A 15,017-nucleotide genomic window follows, 5' to 3' on the forward strand; every position below is an offset into this window, starting at 1 on the left:
CTGTTCTCCAGACCTGCATGGAAACACCACAGTGGTCTCCTCTTGCAATCTCAGACGAGAGGGATTGGAGATTCCGGAACAATTCCTTTGGCTGTCAACCTCACATGGAAGTTAGACAGAGGTGAGTCTAGGAACCATAACATGTTCGGTGAGGGGGGGGAATGATCTCTAGTATCAGACGCAAAGACAAAGACGGGAACAATTGAGAGGAAAGAGGAAAAAGAGAAATCCACTGTCTCATAGGTTCTCTTTAGTCTCTAGGGCTAGATGACTCCTCCAGACTAGGTTAGTCTCTAGGTAGATACTCCTCCAGACTAGGTTAGTCTCTTAGGGGTAGATACTCTCCAGACTAGCCCGTTAGTCTCTAGTTAGATACTCTCCAGGACTAGGTTAGTCTCTGGGTAGATACTCCTCCCAGACTTGGTTAGTCTCTAGGGTAGATACTCCTCCAGACTAGCTTAGGTCTCGTAGTGGTAGATACTCCTCCAGAGCTACAGGTTAGTCTCAGGTATGATTACTCCTCCAGACTAGGATTAGTCTCTAGGTAGATACTCCTCCAGGACTAGGTTAGTCTCTAGGGTAGATACTCCTCCAGACTAGGTTTAGGTCTCCAGGGTAGATACTCCTCCGACTAGTAGTCTCTTAGGGTAGATACTCCTCCAGACTAGCGTTAGTCTCTAGGGTATTATACTTCCTCCAGACTAGGTTAGTTCTCTAGGGTAGATACTCCTTCCAAGACTTAGGTTAGTCTCATAGGGGTAGATACTCCTCCAGACTAGGTTATCTCTTAGGGTAGATAGCTCCTCCAGACGATAGGCTTAAGTCATCTTAGGGTAGATACTCCTCCAGACTAGTGTTAGTCTCTAAGGGTAGATACTCCTCCAGATAGATTAAGTCTCTAGGGTAGGTACTCCTCCAGACTAGGTATCTCTAGGGAGATACTCCTCCAGACTAGGTAGTCTCTAGGTAGATACTCCTCCAGCACTTCAGGCTAGCTCCAGCGGTAGATACTCCTCCAAACTAGGTTTAGGTCTCTAGAGATACTCCTCCAGACTAGGTTAAGTCTCTAGCGGTAGATTACTCCTCCAGACTAGCGTAAGTCTCGTAGATCGGATAGATTCCTCCAGTGACTAGGATACAGTTCCAGGGGTAGATACTCCTCCAGACCTAGGTTAGTCTCTAGATGGATAGATACTCCTCCAGACTAGCTTAGTCTCCAGCGGTAGATTACTCCTCCAGACTAAGGTTAGTCTCCCACAGGGTAGATACTCCCCCAGACTAGCGTTAGGTCTCTAGGGTAAGGAACTCCTCGCAGCTAGGTTAAGTCTTCTAGGGTAGATACTCTTCAGACTAGACGCTAGTCTCATAGTGTAGATACTTCCTCCAGAGCTAGAGTTAGTTCTCCAGGGTAGGTACTCCTCCAGACTAGGTTAGTCTCATAGGGTAGATAACTCCCTCCAGACTAGGTTAGTCTCTGCGGCTAGATACTCCTCCAGACTAGGTTAGTTCGTCTAGGTAGTTACTCCTCCGACTAGGTTAATAGTCTCTAGGGTAGATCACTCCTCCAGCACTAGGTTAGTCTCTAGGGTAGATACTGCCTCCAGACAGGTTAGTCTCTAGGTTAGATACTCCTCCAAGGACATACGGTTAGTCTCTAGGTAGATACTCCTCCAGACTAGGTTAGGTCTCCTATAGGGGTTAGATTACTCCTCCAGGGACTGAGTGTTAGTCTTCCTAGGGTAGAGTAACTCCTCCAGACTAGGTTATGTCTCTAGGGTAGATACTCCTTCCAGGACTAGGTTAGTCTCCAAGGGTAGATTACTCCTCCAGACATAGGTTAGTCTCTATGGGTAGATACTCCTCCAGACTAGGTTAGCTCGCAGCCGCGTAGATACTCCTCCAGACTAGGTTAGTCTCTAGGGTGAACTCCTCCAGACTTAGGTTAGTCATCAGCGTAGATAACTCCTCCCAGACTAGGTTTAGTCTCTAGGGTAGATACTCCTCCAGGAACTAGGTAGGTCTCCAGTGTAGGTACTCCTCCAGACTAGTTAGTCTTTCTAGGGAGATACTCCTCCAGGATAGCGTTAGTCTTTCTAGCGGTACGATACTGCCTTCCAGACTAGGTTAGTCTCTATGGTAGATTATCCTCCCAGACGTAGGTTATCTCTAGCGGTAGATTTACTCGCTCCAAACTAGGTTAGTCTCTAGGGTAGATACTCCTCCAGACTAGGTTAGTCTCGTAGGGCTAGGTACCTCCTCCAGACTTAGGTTAGTTCTAGGGTTAGATACTCCTCCAGACTAGGTTATCTCTTAGGGTAGATTACTCCTCCATACTAGTTAGTCTCTTAGCGTAGGTACTCCTCCATACTAAGGTAGTCTCTAGGGTAGGTACTCTCCAGACTAGGTTAGTCTCTAGGGTAAGACTACTCCTACCAGACTAAGGTTAGTCTCTTAGGTAGATTAACTCCTCCTAGACTAGTTAGTCTCTAGGCGTGATATACTATTCCATACAGGTTGAAGAAAAAAGGAGGGAACAAGAGAAAAAGACTCCCACAAAAACAAGTCCAAAAGCACAGCTACACCAACTCCCAGATAGAGGGCGAAGAGAGCTACAACCCCTCCCAACTTAAGAGGTAGAGAAGAGCTACACCCCTCCCAATAGAGAGAAGCTACACCACTCAGATAGCTACACACTCTCAGATAGCGAGATGAGACTACATCACTCCAGATAGCGAGAGAGAGCTACCCACAGCCTCAGATTGTGAGCGAGAGAGAGCAATACACCACTCTCGATAGCGACGAGAGAGCTACACCACTCCTCAGATAGCCGGAGATAGCTACACTCACTCTCACGATAGCAAAGGATAGCTCCACACCACTCTTCACGATAAGCGTAGGGGGGAAAATACACTCGAGCTGTTACCCCCAGCCAACTGGAAAACAAGAGACAGAAGGTGGCGCCAAAAATAGCATCTGTTTTCTGCCACCTGCAGTAGAAGACAAGTAACAGGCATTATGGAGAGAGTCCAAGGTCTACAGTCTGTAGTAGAATCCTCAGAGAGAAAGACGAAATGTAGGCAGAAACACCGACGATTGATTGATAGTCTCTTCTTCCCCTATGATGCCGCACACGACACACACACACTGCCGCGACACAGACACACCACACTGTAAACAAACACACCACTGCCAGCATTTGGGGACCAATTAGGCGTCAGAGGGTTTTACATCTGCTCACACACACACAGTTAGACAAAACTCAGCCTCGGCATCTCTGTGTATCTCACACTGGTTCTTTCGCCGAGATCTGGATAGAAAACACACAGAGAGATTCTGAGGGATGGGAGGATGGAAGGAGGCGGAGGAGAGGGCAGGAGGGAGACGTCGTGCGCCAGAGCGGCCAAGTGGGCGGGACGGCGGGAATAATATCTCTCCTCTCGCGCTCTCCTCAACTCCCAGGCTGAAAGGTGTGAGTGGAGGATGACGTGCATGGATGGTATGGAGGGACGAAAATGGGTAGAAAGAGGAACGGTGAGGATGCAGATGAACCTCATACCAGGTTCCAACTGATGGGAAGCCAGAGATAAAAGGAGAGAAGAAAAATGTGGATCCTGAAAGCAGGAGGCCCCACCTCTCTCCCATCACTCCTCTCTTCTCCCACACCCCCTCCCATCACTCCTCTCTCTCCACCCTTCCCATCACTTGACCTCTCTCTCCCTCACCCCCTCTCTCTCCCTCCACCTCCCTCTCTACTCCACCCCTCTCCCAATCAACATCCTCCTCTCTCCACCCCTCTCCCATCACTCCTCGTCTCTCCACCCCTCTCCCATCACTCCTCCTTCACCCCTCTCCCTCTGTGCAGTGCTGTGTTAAGCCGTATTCCACTGGAGGGTGGCGTCTGAGAAAAGACCGCATTTGTTCACACAATAAACAAACCACACAAAACGCTCTCAGATAATATTGATGAGTGACCACTGTTCTTGCGGAGGTGGCTTGTACAGGCAGCCTCGTGAATGGCTGTCCGTTGTCATCATTCAGCTGCTCTTTTTCCCTGTCTGGGAGAATCAGCATGGGAATACACACCACAGGGGGATATGCATTGATGAGCGCACAGATACACACCTGACCACTAGAGAAAAGGCTGGATTCAATGGACTAGGACATTCTGTTGGGGGTTATGAATTGAATTCATGGCTAATTAGATAGTGATGTCAACAACACCTATAAAAAGTGTTTGATAAAACTGCGCTAATCCAATAAATGACAAGATACGCATTGGAGCACATTGGAGGGCCTGTGGAGTGAATGGGGCATATGATCAAAATGTGAAGTCAGGGGTGTCAGTCACATGATGCACTTCCTCCTCTTCCCTCCTGTTATGATGTGGGGGGAAGGTTAGTGTTGACAAACACACTCTCAGCGATTACACTTTCACACTCCACCCACCAGGGGGCAGCAACCAGGTCTTAAATGCTGAGCCAAGGCTTGATAAGCACATCAGGTGCTGACAATTAAGGTTTGACTTGCACAGGGCACTTGGGGAACCTACTTGTTTTTATTGAGGTTTTCGTTCGTTTTTGAGTTCGTTTAGTTTGGGGTGAGGGGAAAAAGGGACATTGACGTTTGGTATTTTCCTTTTTGTAGCATATCTATAAGTTTCAAGAACCATTCTGAAGAATAATAATTTGCTTGGGAACTGGCCGACCAGAGGTCAAGAGAGACAGAGCGGCCCTGGACCAAGGCAAGGTGCTCTCTCCCTGGGCACAGTATCACTTCAACACTTGAGGTGCATACGCTGATTTCTCACAACATTCATTCAGGTTACAGACCATGTAACTGTGCTAACAGTTTAGTCTTCCCCGTCCCTTCTTCCTCGGCCTCAACCTGGGCTTCGAACCAGGGACCTCTGCACACATTAACAAACAGTCACCCAACGAAGCACCGTTACCATCGCGACACAAAGCCGCGGCTGGCTTTGCAGCAGCAAGGGGAACAACTAACTTTAGGTCTCAGAGACGAGGTGACGTCACCGACTGAAACGCTATTAGCGCGCACCACCGCTAACTAGCTAGCCATTTCACATCGTTACATATGTAACTCAGGCCTAAGACCCCTAGACAAATGAGTTCAGGTACAGTACCAGTGGGCGGCCGGGAGGGTAGAGGGTGGGTAACTATGTAACTAGGCCAAAACCCCTAGACATAATGAGTTCAGGTTACAGACCACTGTAACTAGGCCTAAGACCCTAGACATTACGAGTCAGGTTAACAGACCATGAACTATGTAAACTAGGCCAAAGCCCTAGACACTAACGAGGTCAGGTTACAGGGGAACCATGTAAACCATGTAACTAGGCCTAAGACCCCTAGACATAACGAGTCAGGTTACAGGACCATAACTAGGCCTAAGGACCCCTAGACATAACGAGTCAGCGTTACAGACCATGTAACTAGGCCTAAGACCCCTAGACATAACGAGTCAGGTTACAGGACCCATTGTAACTAGGCCTAAGACCCCTAGACATCAACGAGTCAGAGCTACAGACCATGAACTAAGGCCTAAGGACCCCGTAGACTTAACGAGTCAGGTTACCAGTACCATGTAAACTAGGCCGAAGACCCCCTAGACTTAATGGTCAGGCCCTCGTTACTGTGTCTGTAACCTAAGACCCTGACATAACGAGTCTCAGGTTACAGACCATGTAACTAGGCTAAGACCCCTAGACATAATAGAGTCAGTTAAGACCATGTAACTAGCTGAAGGACCCCTAGACTACGAGTCCAGGTTACAGACCCATGTAAACTAGGCCTTAAGAACCCTAGACTTAACATAGTCAGGTTACAGCCATGTAATCATTAACTAGGCCTAAGACCCCTAGACCATAATAGTGCAGGTTACAGACCATGTGAACCTAGGCCTTCAAGAAACCCGTAGACATAACAAGTCAGGTTACAGGGACCACTTGTTTAATCATGTAACTAGGCTTAAGGACCCCCCTAGACATAACAAGTCAGGTTACAGACCATGTAATCATGGAACTAGGCTAAGACCCCTAGACATAACGAGTCAAGTTAAGAACCATGTAATCATGTACTAGGCCTAGGACCCTAGACATCAACGAGTCAGGTTTAACAGACCATGTAACTAGGCCTAAGAACCCTAGACATACACAAGTTCAGGTTACAATCCATGTAATCATGTTAACTAGGCCAAAAGAACCTAGACGATACCTGAAGTCAGGTTACAGGACACTGTAACTGGGCCAAAGACCCCTAGACATAACAAGTCAGTTACAGCGACCATGTAATCATGTAACTAGCCAAAGAACCCTAGACACTTAACTGAGTCAGGTTACAACCATGTAACCATGTAACTAGGCCAAAGACCCCTAGACATTAACGAGTCAGGTTACCAGACCATGTAACTAGCCTAAGAACCCTAGACATTAACAAGTCAGGTTACAAGACATGTAATTCATGTAACTAGGTCCAACAGAACCCTAGACATAACGAGTCAGGTTTTACAGAACCATGTAACTTTAGGCCTAAAGAAACCCTAGACATAACACAGTCAGGTTAATAGACCATTAATCACCGTTCAACTAGGCCCAAAGACCCTAACATAACGAGTCAGCCGTCCTACAACCACCCCATGGTAACTAGGCCTAAGAACCCTAGGACATAAGCAGTCACGGTCTACCACGGATCCGCGTCCATAACCGTGCCCGCAACTTGCACCAATTTGTAAGTTCGCTCTGCGATAAGAGCGTTGCTAAATGACTTAAATGTAGATGTAAATTTACAGACCATGTAATTCATGTAACTAGCCAAAGAGCCCCTATACTAGCCAACTGCAACAATATTGAGGTATCGGTTAATGTTGGTGAACACCCTCTCCCCTCCATCATTGCCCATCCTTCTCCTCTCCTGCGAGGCAGCCGTTCGGTTACAGGACAAGGTCACTCCAGCAGAGAAATTCTGTTGTATAGTGAGAGATGAAAAGAGAGAGAGAGAGAAGGGGCGAGAGAGACTCATTTGGGGCTCGATCGCCTACCCGCTTCAACACCAAAAAATGAGCGGTCTAAAATCCTTCCAATTCCAAAAGTGAAACCAGCTTAGCTGGGTATTAAGTCCGGTCTTCAGGCGCGCACCGGAAAATCCGGTGCCGCAAGGCGGCATTTGGTTGTTCAAATCTGTCAAGGTGTGAGCGCCCACTTTTGATTATACTTTCAAAAATATAAAAACGCACACTGCGTGGGTGTTGTAGCTAGCGTATGGCTGCAGTTTTTGTAGTGCCGTGTGATGTTACGCCAAATTTCTCTAAAAACGACTTGGAGGCTTTTTATGGTATATAAAATTATACATCCATATCTCTCTGGTTGGCATTCTGCAGTCAGCATGCAAAATGTGATGCCCCTCAAAAACTTGAGACACTATGCATGGTGTTGTGTGACAAAACTGCACATTTTAGGTGGCACTGTTATTGTGCCCCAGAAACACAAGGTGACTTGTAATGATCATTTTAATATCAATCCACAACTGTCAGGTGATGGTCTGCAAGGAGAAAATGCTCCAAACAGGACTTATGACGATGATTTTTGCAAAACATTGGAGAGAAATAGCTTTGCTTTGCGCGTTAATACATCTGATCTTTATTCACTCATGGACCAAAACAGGTTACATTTAGTATGTTTGTTGTATAGGTAACTTAAAGTGCGGTTTTTACGTCCATGTTTGCCTCATGATTTCTCGAAACTCAACGCACCCAATTTCCTTGTCCTTCATATCGAAGCTTTCAAGCTACAGCGCCTTGCGTGTGTATTCTCAAACCATCAACTAGTCAAGTAGTGTATCGCAAGGTCGGCACTGCCTTGAGCAAGCACACAGTGAAGCTCCAAGGGCTCTCCTTCTACTTCTCTGGTATTTAGCAAGCGTGATAACATTCACTTCCCACACAAGCAAAAACTCTTACATAAATGTAGCAGCCTAAAACACCAACCAACTGACAGCTGTATGCATGGAAATTGAAGACGGCTTTTTCCGTGTGTGCTGATCAACTTAAGACTAGGCTGTTGTGACTAACTGATGAGAATCAAGCTTGCATAGTGTAGCCTACCTATGCACCCTGTTCCTGTATGGCCAGGAACGAAGCGAACTAAAGTATTTATAAGCCTATTTGTTCGTTGAGGAATCTGTAGAATGGATTAATTGGTTGGTTTATATTCCAAATTGGGTCTGACTAGGCTACTAACTCTTCAATCCAAATGATTAAGTGGGAGATGAATCAAAAACACAGTAGTCGACAGGACTGATTTGTAATTAGGTCTACCAGAGTGCATAGCCGCAGGACTATACGCACCTGCATTCTAAAGCAAGCTCAGCCTGTGGTGTTAATGTCCAATCATGTTGCTTCTCCTGTGTCGGTGTATAGGAAACCAACATATTCTGCTTTAGAATATTAATTCATACTAACAAGTACCAAAGTTGCTGAAGTTTGACAGGATTTATCCTCCTACCTCAAGGCCAGCGAGTTTCCAGGAATGTTTTAAAACCCCGTTGACCTGATTAGAAATAACTCTTGGTCCCATTCATTAGCCGCATATGAATCCTTTTATTACAACATTATTAATCAACATTCATACTGTTAAAAGGTCCAGAGTTTTTACCGGATTAGGCTACCAGGACCAGGAAAAAACTACGTACCCACACCAACTCTGGGACCTATGGTGCCACCTCTGAGCGTCGGCTTTAGGACCATACGGACACCTCGGAGCGGAAGGGCTATAAATAAGCTTCAACTCCTCTGTCAAACGTTTGCCTTACCCTAGGTTTTCGCTAAAACTGACGACCCTGAAATGCATGGTCCTGTAGTCCAACAATGTGACAGGAACTAACAAAAACCAGTATTTTAGTTTGACAACATGAGACTTCGAAGAATCTCCAATGGTCACTTCATGTAGATCCCCACTTTGAGAAATATGTTCTGAGCTACAAGAACAACTTCCAGTTCTAAACTCAGCCCTGAAGTTAAAATAGTCAATAGCACGCTGCATGATCCATATCTAAACTTAGGCAGCGAGCAAACAAAAACTGAATAAAGTCTTCTTATTAAAAAAACTGAAAACAGCATCTTGCCAGGACCGCTTCAACAGCCATTGTAACCACTGGCCTGTAAAGCCATTGTTTGTGTGTGTGTGGTGTGTTGTGTGTGTGTAAATGTGTACCCACGTGGTGTGGTGTGTTGTTGTGTGGGTGTGTTGTGATATACTTGTGCAAACTTGTGTGTCGTGGTGGTGTGGTGGTATGCCGACGGCGGTACAGCATGTCTGCAACTGGTGGCTCCCCACAAACCCCCTAGGGAGTTCCTGATGCAACCGCAAGCAGAGAGGCAGTCAGGCGCCGAGGCCTAGCCCAGTCAAGACCAGCCCAGGCTGGGGAAGTTGACTAACCACAGACCCATGCTTGACCAGGCCTCCAGGAACACATCCACATTCAAAAGCCTCTGTTGAGGATGTGCCTTAAATATGTTAACCTAAAAACACTGTACTTTCGTGCTTTTAAAAGACTGCTTTGGGATCAGCCAATCGGCAAACCCAAATCTACCTCAACTCTTATGTGCTGATCAACAAAAACTAAGCTGAGACCTGTTGATAGGAGCCACGTTCGACCACATTTCCTTAGTAGTGGCATTGTTGCCAAAACTGCCAACAGCAGAGATCCACCCGGGACCAAATGGCGCCCTAGTGTGTCAACCACATACATTGGACTTCAAACGACTGCCCATTCTTCCCCTATCACCACACGGTGCCAACCTGCAGTTAAACAGATGGCATCGTCACATTAGAGGCACACATGTCCACAACAATTGCAAAGTCAAAGGTGAGAGAAGTTAATTTGAAGAGACGCCAGGGCATGTGGACGTGGGCCGTGCCGTCATCTGGACGAGCCTGGATACAACAGCGCTGTTTTACCCATGCATGCACACAAGGTCTTGTTGTGACAGAGGCAACAGTTTAGCCTTAGTTCACTCCAAGTGATTTCCATCAGTACCCTTGTATCCCGTATAATGACAGGAAGTGTTCGGGACACCATTCCTTTGTGTGTCTGTTTTACCTGTGTCACGAGCTTGTGAGCTCGAGCTAGTCAGCACAGAACGCACAACCCAAACGCTCCTAATGACCCACACACACATGGGAATGCTTTCCAAATCGCTAACACGTTTTACATTCCTTCTTATTCTATAATTGTCTCCCTCTTATTCTCCCCAATAGGCCTGCAGACATCCCATAACTGTGTTGTTAAATAGAAAAAAACCTTTTGAAACTAAACACAGTGGACGACTAACAACCAGTGGTGGAAAAAGTATCCAATGTCAAACTTGAGTAAACAGTAAAGATACCTTAATAGAAAATGCATCAAGTAAAATTGAAAAAAAACAAACAACTGTAAAATTACTACTTCAGTAAAAGTCTAAATGTATTTGAGTTTTTAAAATTACTTAAGTATCAAACTGTAAATGTAATTTGCTCAAATGTACTTAAGTATTCAAAAGTAAATAGTATAAATCATTCTAATTCCGTATATTAAGCAACCAGACGGCACATCTTCTTTGTTCTATATTTTTACGGATAGCAAGGGCACACATCCAAGCACTCAGACATCATTTACAAACAAGCATTTTGTGTTTACGTGAATCCGCCACGATCAGGTATTAGGGAAAATGACCAGGATGTTTCTTGATAAGGTGTGGAATTGGACTATTTCCTGTCCTGCTAAGCATTCGAAAAGTAAAAAGTACTTATGCGGTGTCAGGCGAAACTTGCATGGAGTAAAAAGTACATTATTCTTTAGAAAGTAGTGAAGTAAAAGTAATAGTTTCAAAAATGTTAACCATAAGTATAGGTACAAAAATATTCTTAAGTAATACTTGAAAGTTAAAAAAACTTAAAGTACTTCACACCACTGCTTAAAACATTAGTGAAATGAAATGAGGTAAAAGTTAGTAGCATAAGTTATAGGAACACTTTCGGCATTATACTGTATATTGAGTAGAAATATTCAGTCAGCCATCTGTGACTATAAACAAGGCATGCAACACTTTATGACAACATCTGGTCAAGGGGAAGTGCACTGATATGACGTGCAAAGTGATAATCGTCCTACTTCCTGGTTTCCTGTCCCTCTAATCTTTTTTGAATGTGTGCGTGAAGCGTGTACTAATTCATCAAATTCTATGAAAACTAGGTCGTTTAAGATATATACAGTACCTATCAAAAAGTTGGAAACACCTACCTCTATGCCAGGGGTCTTTCTATAACCACACAAATAGGGAATAATATTGAAGACATCAAAAAAACTATGACAAAACACATATGGAAGCATGTGTTACCAAACAAGTCCCCTTTTTTCAATTTTCGCCTAAAATCCTAACAGCTTGTAGCTTCAGGACCTGAAGCAAGCATTTTTCTTGATACCATTTAAAAGGAAACCACTTTGAAGTTGTTGGAATGTTAAATAATGTAGGAAGAAAAAACACACTAGATCCTGTTTAAAAGATAATACAAAGAAAAAAACTTTTTTTTTTTTTTTTTTACCATCATATTGAAAATGCAAGTAAAAGGCCATAATGTATTATTACAGCCTAGGTGTAATTTAGACTTTGGCCACTAGATGGCAGCAGTGTATGTGCAAAATTTAGGACTATCCAATGAACCATTGCATTATCTGTTCAAGACTGCCCAATGCGTTTTCCATTAATAATATGTTCAAGTTTCATAATGTGCACATCCCTCAAAAACAATAGCATAGTAAGTCTTTCACATGTTTAATAGCTACTTTAATTGACAGTGCAGTTAGAATTAACAATAAATTTAAAGCTTTCTGCATATCAGATATGTCTGTCCTGGAAATGTTCATGTAACTTATACCTCATGCTTAATCACATCACCCTATGTAGCTTAACCATCCATCACCTTCCTGAAAATGACTGCGTCACTTTCATACTGTATATTGAGGCCGATTCGGGACACCAACATTTTTCTACAATAAGCTGGGTCCATGGATCCTTCTGACATTTAAGAAAATGCAAGGCTGAAAAAACCCTAAACCGTTAGAGGCCAGGGAATGTTTCCAATCCAGCGTGTCGATGGCGCTGGAGGCTACCATGGTACTGGGGCCTACACTCCTCCTGTGGGTGGGTGCTAAAGTATAACTGGTGTGTTGGGAGTTTGCTCACAAATTCAACAATAACCATGGACACCTGCTATGGGTGAGCAATTAAATTGCCCTCAGATCTCTTTTTCGAGGGACTATACTAAAATTATAAAACTGGTGTTGCCCCAGCCCCTGAATGCTTGATTGGTACTGAGAGCCGTTGATATAAGACCGTATACAACGGAAATTGATAAAACACAGTTATCTTTTACGGTCTAATTACGGTTTTTGGTAACCCAGTTTATAACAGCAATAAGGCACCTCAGGCGTTTGTGATATATGGCCAGGCATTACCACGTTCTAAAGGCGATGTCCAGACACTCCACCGTGGTATAAGGCCAATAAGCAACACCCCCTTGTGCCTTATTGACTTAAATATATTTCAAGATCCCTTAAACTCTAGTCGCCTTCTAAAGCAACCCTAAACGTTAAGTAGAAAAACCACTAAACACCTAGCCAGGACTGAACCAGGCGACCCAAAACCAAACGTTCAAACCAGAACTCTTACTGTGGCAGCAGCTTGTGGGCGGGTTGAATCTGCCGAGCCGGCCCTCTGAAGTGGGTTCTGGGCCTGCTTGCCTCGCTACTGGCTGTGTCACGCTGGAGTCTTCAGCCCTATGGTAGGAAAAAATAGTGAAACACCATGTCAACAGACAGACTAAACCGAACTTAGCCTTGCTTAGCAGAGACTACCAGTTATGAGGGCTAGCTGTTTTATTAAGTAGTACCTTGCACTACCAAGACGTCAGAGGCCAAAAAATCAGTTTAACCACCTAACTGAGGGAAGCTCAATTTAACCCTTGACCAATACCCTAGATGCAGTTGCACCCTAAAAACATTAGTCATAAGAAACTAGCTCCCTGGTATTACAGAAAATACCCGAGCTCTGAAGCAACTTCCAGAAAATTGGAAGGAAAATGGCGCCACACCAAAACCTGGAAGTCTTCGACTGCATTGGAAAGGACAGTACCGTGCAGTATCGGAAAGAGCCCTCACTGCTGCTCGGATCATTCCTATTTTTCCAAATTAATTGAGGAAAAAAGGAACAATCCGAAATTTATTTTTTGATACTGTCGCAAATGCTAACTAAAAAGCACATCCCAAGAGAGATGGCTTTCACTTAGCAGTAAATACATTTCATGAACTTCTTGAGAATAGATCATGATCATAGAAAGCAATTACAGACTCCTCTTTAAAAATATGACGATATTCCTCCCACAAGTCTCAGTTGTCTGAGTCTGCACAAACTCTGCCAGGACTAGGATCAAGGAGACACTCAAGGTGTTTTAGTACAATCTCTGACACAATTAGATGAAAATAATCATGGCCTCAAACCGTCTTTGTTGCATGACTGGCCCCCTATTTCCCAACTAGACTACTGAAAGAGTGCTTCCTGTGCTTGGGCCCTCCTATGTTGAACATAATAAAACGGCTCTCTATCCACCGGATGGTACCAAAACTTCACTAAAAGTGGCCAAGTAATAAAAGCCTCTCTCGAAAAAAGGTCCAAAAAACCTTGGACCGAGAAAATATGGTGAACCTTCCATTCCTCTTACAAAAAAAAAAAAAAGAAAGCTTGTTGCGTAGCAAACTCACTGCCCTTCCTTGAAGAACAAACAATGTTATTATGAAATGCTCAGTCTGGTTGTTAGACCCCTCATACACTGAGACTGCACTTTGTGAAAGGTGGTAAATGACCTTTTAATGGCGTCAGACCAAAGGTCTCTGCATCTGTCCTTCGTGTCTAGACCTTGAGTGCTGCTTTGATACATCGATCACCACAATTCTTTGGAGAGATTGGAAACCCAAATTGGTCTACACGGACAAGTTCTGGCCAGGTTTTAGATTTATCTGTCAGAAAAGATATTCAGTTTGTCTCTGCTGAATGATTGTCCTCTGACAAATCAACTTTAAAGTCGGTGTTCCCTTCAAGGTTCCGTTTTAGCAGCTATTGTTTTCACTATATATTTACCTCTTTGGGGATGTCCTTCGAAACATAATGTTAAACTCACGCTATGTGGATGACACACAGCGTACATTATCAATGAACATAGTGAAGCCCCAAATTCACCTCGCTAGAGGCCGTGTTTCAGAGAGAAGGGAAAGTGGATGGCTGGCAAACTTTCTTACTGTTTAAAACTCTGGACAAAACAAGATGCTTGTTCTAGGTCCCAAGGAAAGAAAGGAGATCTTCTGTTGAAATCTGACAATTAATCTTGATGGTCTGTAACAGTCGTACTCAAATAAAACTGGAAGGACCTCCGGTGTTACTCTGGACCCTGACTCTCTTTTGACGAAACGATATCAAGACTGTTTCAAGGACAGATTTCTTCCATCTACGTACATTGCAAAAATTCAGGAAACTTTCTGTCCAAAAATTATGCATTGAAAATTGAATCCATGCTTTTTGTTACTTTAGGTTAGAACTGCAATGTACTTTCCGGCTACCCGGAATTAAAGCACTAATAAACTTCAGTCTAGTGCTTAAATGCACGGCTGCTAGAAATACCTGACTAGAACCAAAGATTTGAATCATAATTACTCCGTGCAGCCTCCCTACACTGGCTTCCTGTTAAGGGCAAAGGCTGGATTTCAAGGTTACTGCTAACCTTACAAGCTTACATGGCTTGCCTGCTACCCCATTTTCAGATTTGGTCCTGCCGTACATACCTACACGTCACGCTACGTCACAAAGACACAGGCCTCCGTAATGTCGTTAGAATTTCTAAGCAAACAGCTGGAGGCAGGGCTCCGCAAGATGTCTCCGATCCTATCCCTTAGAAATGCTCCCATTTTTTATGGATC

General features: G+C 44.3%; 1 protein-coding gene across 1 annotated transcript in view; it reads right to left on the reverse strand.

Annotated features, from left to right (window-relative positions):
• Window positions 1-15,017, reverse strand: part of LOC111963453 (serine/threonine-protein kinase D1-like) — a 61,442-nt gene that overhangs the window by 12,861 nt on the left and 33,564 nt on the right. The gene's annotated exons all lie outside the window — the stretch shown is intronic.

The sequence above is a fragment of the Salvelinus sp. IW2-2015 genome, linkage group LG4q.2 (genome assembly GCF_002910315.2).
Source record: "Salvelinus sp. IW2-2015 linkage group LG4q.2, ASM291031v2, whole genome shotgun sequence".
NCBI classification, from domain to species: domain Eukaryota; kingdom Metazoa; phylum Chordata; class Actinopteri; order Salmoniformes; family Salmonidae; genus Salvelinus; species Salvelinus sp. IW2-2015.